This window comes from Mustela putorius, unplaced genomic scaffold (genome assembly GCF_011764305.1).
Source record: "Mustela putorius furo isolate JIRA1106 unplaced genomic scaffold, ASM1176430v1.1 tig00000224_pilon_pilon_pilon, whole genome shotgun sequence".
NCBI classification, from domain to species: Eukaryota; Metazoa; Chordata; class Mammalia; order Carnivora; family Mustelidae; genus Mustela; species Mustela putorius.
This window is the reverse complement of record NW_025421321.1, coordinates 29,263,721-29,273,986: the sequence shown is the minus strand read 5'-3', so window position 1 is coordinate 29,273,986 and position 10,266 is coordinate 29,263,721. Positions and strand designations below refer to the sequence as shown.

Genomic DNA, 10,266 nt, shown 5'->3' with positions numbered 1-10,266 from the left:
TTACATTCCTTCTGGAAGCTGGCAGGATATAAATTAGAACTAAATAAAAATGGGTTTATCAGCACTTTCCATGTTTTTACCAAATTTGGGGGTGGTAGTGGAAGTGCGTCTCAGAGCTCTTTAAGTCAGGGGTCAAGGTGTGTGTGAGTATAAAGACCAGATAGCTGCTGCCATCCCCTGGGCCTTTCCCACGGAGTGGAGGCTCTCAGCCACACATCTTTCATCACGATGTGCCAACGGCTAATAGTCCTAAGTGCTGACCATAGACCATTCACTGTGATAAACTCTTTTTTTTTTTTTTTTTAAAAGATTTTATTTATTTATTTGAGAGAGAGAAATCACAAGTAGATGGAGAGGCAGGCAGAGAGAGAGAGAGAGAGGGAAGCAGGCTCCCTGCTGAGCAGAGAGCCCGATGCGGGACTCGATCCCAGGACCCTGAGATCATGACCTGAGCTGAAGGCAGAGGCTTTAACCCACTGAGCCACCCAGGCGCCCTGTGATAAACTCTTTATGTGGAATAACCTTCAAGGTGGGTACCAGTATTACCGTTTTCCAGATGAGAAAACTGAGGCCTAGCAAGAATGAGTCACCCAAAGATGCACTGGTGAGTAGTAGATTGGAATTAGAACTTAAGCAGCCTGCCTCCAGGTCCCACTCAAACACAGGTCACAGAACAACTGCCCCGTTTGCTTGGAGGCAGAAGGGACTCTGTTTACTACTAGTCTGTTGGATAGACAGCTGATATGCTTGGTTTTGTTTTGTTCAGAGGTGGCTGAATCTGCATTGTTTGTGGCAGGCAGACTGGCTGCTCTGGAGGGCAGGACTGGGGCGGGTTGAATTTCTCTGCCAAGGCCCCAGCATCTTCAATTCAATGTGTATGGTGCCTTTGGCTGCAGATGGTCAAGTGCAGGCATTGTTGCACTGTCCAGCTTTGATAGAGAACCACCTTTTCATTCCTGGCAAGCTCTCCCCTTCCCATCATTCTTTCACCCACCAGGGTTATTATCCATCAGTGATTCTTGCCTGTCACAGTTACTACAGTGTGTTTGCTTAATGGTGATTTTCTATTTCTGTACTTCTTCCATATTTGTTGATTGGAATTCTGCTGTAAGAAATAGATACTCCTTCTCCCCCATCTATTTATTTTTAATATTACTTATTTATATTAGCATGGATTTGGACATTTCTTGTATTCAACCCATAGGTCAGCCTTAAATCCTGTTGCCATGGTTGTGAGTTCGGCTTTGCCTCATTTCTTGCCTGGATCACTGCAGCAGTCTCCTAACTGATCGCCTTGCCTCCTTGCCTTCCTTTCAAACCAGACTGTACGTGGGTGGCTTAGTGGGTTAAGCCTCTGCCTTCAGCTCAGGTCATGATCCCAGGGTCCTGGGATCGAGTCCCGCATCGGGCTCTCTGCTCAGCAGGAGGCCTGCTTTTCCCTCTCTCTCTCTCTCTCTCTCTCTCTGCCTGCCTCCCTGCCTATTTGTGATCTCTGTCTGTCAAATAAATAAATAAAATCTTAACCCCCCCCGCCCAAAAAAAACCCAGACTGTACATCACCTGAGGCTGTGTAATGCCAGTCTGACCACGTCACAATCCTTCGGTTGCTCTCTTTGGCCCCTAAGCTCCTTTGAATAGTAATATAATGGCAACTAATGTTTGTTAAATATTACAGAATGCTTTGCATGCGCTTTCTCATTGAATCCTCAGAATACTTGATGGACTAGGTGTTATCAACCTCATCAGCAATAGCAGCATCCCTCTGGTGCAGATGAGGAAACTGAGGCACAGAAGGATTAGGCAACTTTCCTGGGGCTATTGAGCTATTAAATGTTGAGCTCATACTGTCAGCCACTAGACTGCCACTGACTGCATAGGCCCTTAATGATCTGACCTTGGCTACTTCTCCAACCACATTTTCACTAGCCTTGGCATTTGTTGCATTTTCCATAAACAGTTACTTGTCAGATTTCTCAGCCAACATTGCTGAGGGTGCAGATGACACTTTTGGCTGCGGTGCTGGTAGGGATGTTGGTAGCAGTAGAAGGCAGAGTTTTCTAAGAGCCGTGATTATATAAATAGTGCCCAGCTATCCTATGACTGTATGTGAGTCTGGTAGTTCAGTATTGGCAACTACTTTGCAAGTCCTTATGAGTTTCCCACTTTTCCTGTGCACACCTGGACTGCCTTCCCAGGCCTTTACTACTTTTTCTGTTTCTTCTTTACCACTGAGGATAGGTAAAGCTCCTCTGCAGATTCTTCCTGAGCACCAATCTGCCATGATGCCTTTCTCATCAAATTCCTTTATTGGGAATTTATTCCTTTATTGTTGGTTCTACTTTAGATCTGTAGGATGTAGGGCTGTAACAACTTGTGGTCAAGAATCATGTATTTTAACTTCTTCTATGCCTTCACTGCCTGGGGAGTTTCCTTCAATATAATATGTGCTCAATTTGAGGATTCACTAATTGATAACTAGATGTGAGACATGGAGAGTAAGGACTCTAATGAAAGTTAATAAAGGCCCCAAATCCATTATCTAAAACCTCTTGGGCCATGTGTATTTCAGAATATAGAATTTTTCAGATTTTAGCAAGATATTATGATGCATAGCCAGTATAATTTATAATCCCCCAAGGTGGGGCCTAGGGAATTTTTCCATAGTGAAAGATATTAATAATATTGTAGCAAAGTGTACAAATATTCCAAGTAAATAAAAAATACCCTAAGTTTTACTCTCAGATAAGTTGCGCTTTTCCCCCCTTTTTCAAAAGAGTTTTTTCTGGTTTGAATTGCAGATAAAGGCATTAAGGTATTAACAGGTGGCATAAAGAGGTACCCACATTTTGTCGTGGGAGTTGAGATGAAAGAGACTTCTGGCAATGAGAAGGCCAAGGCCACTGGCATTTGTGGTCAGGAGAGTGCTGTGACCTTCACCTACTTATGGATTGAGGCCCTAAATGACAGGGTAAAGAAGGAAGCCAGTTAGGAGCAGTTACAGTTGTCCAGGTGAGAGGTCCTGAGGGTTTGGCTTGGGTGGTGGTGATGTATAGAGAAACAAAACTTGATGTGAAATGTTACAAATATGGGCCATGGAGCTTCAGGTGGCAGTTGAATCAAATGTTGCCAGATTCTTGGCTGTACAGTTTGGGAGAGGGTTGACCTCTTTAACAGCGCCAGAGTAGAGGGGAGATGGGCAGAGGAGAAGATGGGTGTATCTGAGCATGTGGAATGCACCTGTAGGCCATCCAGGTGGAAATCACTTCTAAGAATAAAAGAGAAAATGAGTATAAAACTACTTCTAAAGTGATATGTGCTCAGCAGATATTTGTTACTGTCATCATTCTGTCTGATAATCAGTCTATTATTTTGCAAGTATCCTTGTCACTTGCATGTAGCTCTCTGAGAATAAGATAGGCCCATTCTCAGACCAGTTTGATCTGCTCCCAAGTCTTTCAAGAGAGCATCACATGTGTACTTTGTTGGTTTACATTATCAACTTGTAAATGATCACTTCTCTATTAAAAACTACAGATTTGTCTCTGAATGGATGTTTGGAGCCCAGGTTTCATCTGGGTAATAGCTTTCCTGGCTGGATTATGAACCCTGGGAAATAGAGGTTTGAGTGGGTATAGTGTCAGGCTTGGGTAGGTCATAAATTTCATAGTTAGGTTTTTAAAAGTGCAATTCTACAGCTGCAACTAGTCACAAAAGAGAAGCCCACTCTCTCCTTCTCCTGACAAGGTTAAAGTAGTCCTTGAAAGCAATCTCTGATCAAAATGGCCATCCTCATAGCTAAGTGGAAGCTTCTTGCTATAGGGCTACTTTTCCCTTCTCTTTTTCTTGGCTCTGACAAAGGAGAAGACAGGAGACATCCTGGTTAGACCTCATCCTATAGGGCTGCCTCAAGCTGGGAGAATGGGTCAGTGGGCCAGGTGGGTGGTTATCTCTGTGTGTGGAGGAGTGGGCAGGGCCTCTCTGTCTCTTTGCCTTGGGCCCCTCTCACTGTTGGCCGCTGCTGCTGAGAGCTCTGTAGAGATTCTCAGGACTGGGGTGTAGGAAGGTGTCAAGAGGAGATGGGCTGAGGGACTGCACAGAAAGGGAAAACAAAATTGGCAAATTTGATTCAACTCTGATCTCATTTTTTGAGGGTTGCTTTGGAGCCAAATAGTCTTCAGGAAATAGAAAACTCACCTCTCTGGAGTAGTGGCAGTCCTCCCAAATGATTTGCAAGGTTGATAGCCATTGTTAGTCCCCAGACATAAGAGTTTTCCCACTCTGTCCTCATCCTTACCCTATCCTTCCACCTGGATGGGGAGCGAGGGGAAGGAGGGTCTGATCTGGTCTTTGTCTTTCTCAGTGGTTCTAAAACATTTACCTTAAACACATCCTGGCTGACCCAATACCATGTCTGCAGTTATGAGGAAAGGATGGTTACATCCATAAAAGCTCTTTCTTGGAATTTAAATGCTCATTTAAATGGCTGTAAACTCACCTCCAGAGATGGTGCAAACTGGAGCCCTCATTGCCATTCTTGGACTTTAACATCTGCTGCCTCCTGCTCTCAAGGGTGTTCAGTGTTTTAAGGAGGAGATGGAAACCTCTGTGAGGTCCCTGCCTCAAGGTAGATCAGAGCAACAGCTGTGATGGGGAGGAACTTCAGCATTGGCATTGCTGTGAGGACCTTTCCTCGTTAGAATGGGGAAATGCTAAGAGCTCTGAGGGCTGCCATCCTAACCCAGTGCCTCACTTTTCCTCCTGGCTGGCTCCCTGACCTGACTCAAGCTGCCACCTGACTAAGAACACCTCCAGATTCCTTTTCGGGGGTCTGAGACATCCTTTCTAGACCTATGATTGCATTTGCCCTCATTTTTCCTTACTTTTACCAGGAAGAAAGGGGAACACAGGGAATCACAATTCTGAGGTTTGCACCCGGGAGCATCTGTAGGCCTGATTGAATCGAGTACAAACTCTGTGTCCCTTTCATCTGTCTTTCCAAGTACCTGAGTTGTCCATTTACCAATTCTCCTACCTTTCCATTCTTTATCTCATTACAGTCTGGGCTTGTGACTTTCCAGATGTAAAGGGATCCTTTGCATTTTTGGTTGACTCGACTGGCCTCTTTGGTTTTGGACACTCTCGGCCACTCCCTTTCTCTGGACAGTCTCCTCCATTGACTACTGTCTTGGGCTTTGGACAAGTTACTTAGCCTCTGTGAGCCTTGACTGTTCCAGTGCACAATGGGGACAATGGTGATACAGCATGGAATTGTGAAGAATAAGTGTGTGATGGGCAAATGAGGTTATGAGTACTGTTGTATATAATGTTTGGTGAACAATTCATCAAATATTATAGTTGTAGATTTTATTCCAATATATTTTACCAAAAGCACATCAAACCCATGATTATATTGTGGTACTATGAGAGTTTTGTCTTCAAATAATCATAGACAAATAACTTTATCAAAAGAAAAGCATTTAGCAAATGGTACTATTAGTGTACATAGATATGACTAAAATTGGAAAAAAACTGAGTACATGTAGAGGCACTAGCAAGGTGCCTGGCATATCGTAAATGCTAGTTATTAATTAATTACTATGATTGTTTTAGACTCTGACCATTGGGTTTTCCTCTGTTTTTTGGATTCTCTTCCTCATTCTGCTGTTTCAACATATACACATAGTATATATGAGCTTTCTGTGCATGCAGAGAGAGAGACACCATAAATATATAGTGTATATGTATGTATATTAATTAGTGTGTATGTATGTATACTTATGTGTCTATATACATATGTGTGTGTATATATATATACAGAGAGAGAGAGAGAGAGTGTGTGTGTGTGTGTGTGTGTAGAAACAGGGACAGACAGAAGCTTTCTCACTACTCTGATTACAGCCCAGGAATTCTAGAGCTAATTGTGTCTAATGTATGATCCTACCCCCAATCTATAAAGAATTTCAGGATAGGGGAGATGAGCATAAACTGAAACAAAGGAAGGCATTCTCTAGAGAAAAACACGAAAGATTTTTAGTGTTGTTCATCAATGTGACCCACTGGAAATTGTCCACTTATGAACTTTTTATTTTCTAGTCCCCTAGTGCCCCTAAAGACTTGGTGGTCAGCCCTTTCGGTGATGGGAGAGCTTCATGGAAATGAAACAGTGGCAGCCAGGTGTAGGTTAGGTCTTGCCGGGGGACTCTGGAGTTCCTAGCTCTCACCAGGGTCTCGTTCTCTTCTCATGGGGTATGAGCAGTTACTTGCTCCTCCAGTGGGCTGAGCAGGAGCCAGATCCCTTTGATGCTAGCTAGCCCTGGTACCAAGAGGCACATGTACAAATAGACAGTGATTTTCCACCAGAACTGTAGGGATGTGTTCTAAGCCACCCTGACAAATGATAAGCATATTTAAAAAGTTTATGACCATGTCCCACAGCAGACCCTTTTGCCACTCATTTGTTCCCTAAACTTCTCTGGAGCACCTCAGCTTGTCTCTGAAAAGCCAGCCCCCCTCCAAAGGGTTGGAGATCTTCAGCTTCTGGGAATGCATTAGGATTAAATTCTGGTCCCTGTGTTGGGTCTCACAGACTTGGATCAGAATTTTTAATGCATGTAGGACAATGGAAGAAATCTACCAAAATGTGTTATCCTAATGGAGGTTTAAATTTACTTAACACAGTATATTGATTAATGGTGTAATGGTTGTAATTCTGTTGATAGTGTATTTTTTGGAATGAGAGACAGAAAGAGTGGAGTAGAAAATTCACAAGCTTCCTCTTCCTCATCTTGGCTCTCTAGTCTCACCTCTCCCTACAACCAACCAGTGGGCCCCAATGCCTGTTCTGGAAGCTGAGCTGGAAGCGGGGTAGGGCTGGCAGAGATATCCTTTCCAGAATTCTCTATCTCTCCCAGGGGACCTCTTGAAGAAACCCTGTGGCAGAGAATTTTCTTGCTCTCCTTATCAAAGAGAAGGATTTCATTTGCTTGTTTATAAATGGGTGCTGTCTAGTAGTTAAATCTGCTTAGGGACTGGGGTAAGGGAACGTGTTTGAGAGTTTCTTGTTGATAGATATCACGTGGAAATGGAGTTCTGCTAGCATAAGCCAACTCCTGAAAAATGGGTCCCTTAATGTCCTCTCAATGAGACCAGCTACATGACAACTAGCCTGGGGAACTAAAATACTGGTGAGAAATTGAAGCCATAGATCTGTCTCAGAGTGTGGCCTCATCAGCTGTGATTGTTGGGTGTTAAGTTGGAGACTCTATAGCCCTCTGGTCTTGCTTGCTGTCTGATGGATGACAGCTCAGAGATCAGCCAGAGCAGGAAAGGCTGGTGGTGGGTGCTACTGCCACCAGGTGCTAATTTTATATATGTCCCCCTCTGGCATGTGCTGGGGAGGCCTCAGGGGAAAAGAGAAACCCACGAAAGCTGGTGATTACATCAGTTGGGGTCCAGCCAGGGAAACAGGAACCACCTGGGATGTTTCACAAAACGGAGACTTAATGCCAGGGAATTTGTTACAAAAATGCTGTAAGGAAGGAAGAGAGGAGCAAAAGAAAGAAGGTAGGTGGTTGTGAAGGAGCAGAAATGTCCTTTGCAGCATTCAGAAGCACAGGAAGATGGCCCGATAGCTGTTGGAACAATTTCTAGTGATGGGAAGCTTGCTGCCTCAATGAGGTAGCTGTTTAATTTCACAGCTGGACACTTCTGCTTATAGGTAAGCATTTTGTTGAGCTGACATCTGTCTTCAAGAGACTTCTGCCTACGGGTCCTTGTTCTGTACACCGTAGGTGATTTCCTCACCCCACCTCCTCTTTACTTTGGCAAGCACTATGTGTTATGTAGACAAGGTAGGTTTTGGATTTTTTATTAGTCAAGAGTAGATTTGTCCAGACCCCCTCCCACCTTGAAGAAAAGAGGGGGAGACAGTTCAGGGTAAGTTGGGGGTTCTGATGATTGAGTCCCTGAGGACCCAGTGTCCTTTCGAATTTTTGCTCCAGCAGACCCAAAGTATAATCCTTATTCTCTTGGTCCAAGATGGAGTTGTTGGCATCACATCTATGTTCCAGCCAGTAGGATGGGTGGAGATGCGTGGAATGCTTGTTTTCTCTTAAGGAAGTGTTCTGGAAACTTTCACTACATTTGATTGGCAGAACTTGGTCACATAGTAAAAAATATAGCTGCAGAGGAGTCTGGAAAATGTATTCTTTGTATGGACAGCTAGGTGCCCAGTCAGAATTTCTATGACTCTGGGAAAGAAAACTAGGGAAAAGAAGATGATTATGGTACAGCAGACACGCTAGCAGCAGAGTCAAGTTTTTGGCTTAACACAAGTCAAGCAATGTGCTAGGTTAGTGCTTCTCACATTTAATGCGATGTGAATTCCCTGGGAAGTTTGTTAAATGCAGATGGTGACTTAAAGATCCCTTGGGGCCCGCGATTCTGCACAGGCTCCCAGCTAATACCAGTAATGCTGGTTGAAGGACCATACAGTCCACAAAGGGCTGAACTCTGGAAATACAATGTTGAACAAGATCAACAGAGGCTCATCTTGCATCCCACACATGGAGTTGAATGCCAGCCTTTTTACTATAAACTTACCTTTTGGGGCTACAGTGAGATTAAAGGAGCAGGTTCCTAGGATGCACTTCATGTACCCTCTAACCTGATTTTTGAGAGGTTCCCCCATCTACCCTCCTGGAGTCTACTGATTGGGCCAGAGGACATGAGTTGCTCAAATCTGGCATATCTGCCACGGACTCCAGAAACACGAGCAGTGGGGGCTTCCAGAGACCCAGGAGGGATCTTCTGTGATTGCAGACAGAGAGGGTCCACTGGGTGTGGTGACAGCAGAGAGGAAGCTTCAGGCTGGGCATAGGGCAGTACAGCAGAGAGTGCTTCCTCCTGTGCCAGGGAGGACCAGGGCCTGAAAGCGGCAAGACCGCCACTGAGGGCCTGCCCAGCTCCCCATCTGCTCGGGGCGAAAAAGGACATGGAGCAGAGGCAGGAATTCAGGCAATTAATCCTTTATTTAAAGAATAATAAACAGCCAGATTTTACATACTGAAAGAGGGAACAAGGTAAAAGGGGTTAAAAACTAAAAAGCAAGGACGGCAGACACCAATTAACACAATGCTAATTGACAATTTCCCCAAGCTTCCATGAAACATGCCAGGCCGATTTCCCCAATTGCTAATTAAATCAAACCGCATACACAATACTAATTTCCCTAACTTAGGGAACTCAGTAGACAAATAAAATGAGAAACTAACTTAAACATTTTGTCAAAGTATGGGAAGAAGGATGAATGAAATCTTAACATGAATAAACTTTGGCTTCATGTAAATTTGTTAAAGTTCTGGCATGTTTAATGAAGTCTTGAAATATCCCAGTATCTCCGTTCTACTCACAATTGCATAAATGCACTTCGCTAATCACAAAATAATACACAGCAGTCCTCTCAAACTTACGTTCTCTCCCTCTGGTGAAGGGTACCCAGCGCATCATGGAAGTGACATGTAAATTGCACCATTTAAAAATTATAAAATACCTACTTAATTACAATTAAAAACAAAGGAATAACTTTTCTTTAAAATAGTCCCTGAGGTTCTTTGAGCTGGAGTCTGGCTTTGTGAAAAAGAGAAGCCAGTCACTTAATCACATACTTGAGTAGAGAGGCTGCTAGCCTTGGCTGGCATTCTTGCAGTCTCCCCTCCCCCAGCCCTGCACTCACACTCCCTCTGATCTTTCTCAGGGGCCCCATCACTCCTCCTTCCGTCTAGCCCCCCACTGCATCCTCCTTTGAAATGTCCCCTTAACCCTCTAGGCTTCACTCAGGGCTCACTAGAAGCATCCACATTGAATTAATGCCATCAGGGAATGAGGATGGATCTTTGAGGTTGTCTGTCTAATTCATTCATTTTACTACTGAGCAAACACATACCAGGAGATGTGGATGTACCTAAGGTCTGAGAACTGGCCCGAGGTTCCCTGTTTTTTTTTTTTTTTTTTTTAAATACAATAAAGATATTATCTGAATAATCATAGCTAATACTTGCACAGTGTTTACTATGTGTCAGCCACTATTATAAGGGCTTTACAGAATCATCCCACTTGATCCTCACCAGTGATCTTGAGAGGTTGGAATCATTTCCCCATTTTACAGAGAAAGAAACTGAGGCAGTGGAATGTTAAATAGCTTACTTGAGGCCAACATCCTTTAGTGACAGAACTAGATTTGATTCCAGGAAGACTGATTCCAGCTCC

At 43.8% G+C, this 10,266-nt stretch overlaps 1 pseudogene; it reads right to left on the bottom strand.

Moving 5' to 3' along the window:
• Window positions 1-4,002: 4,002 nt before the first annotated feature.
• Window positions 4,003-10,266, bottom strand: part of LOC101684569 — a 116,396-nt pseudogene continuing 110,132 nt past the window's right edge.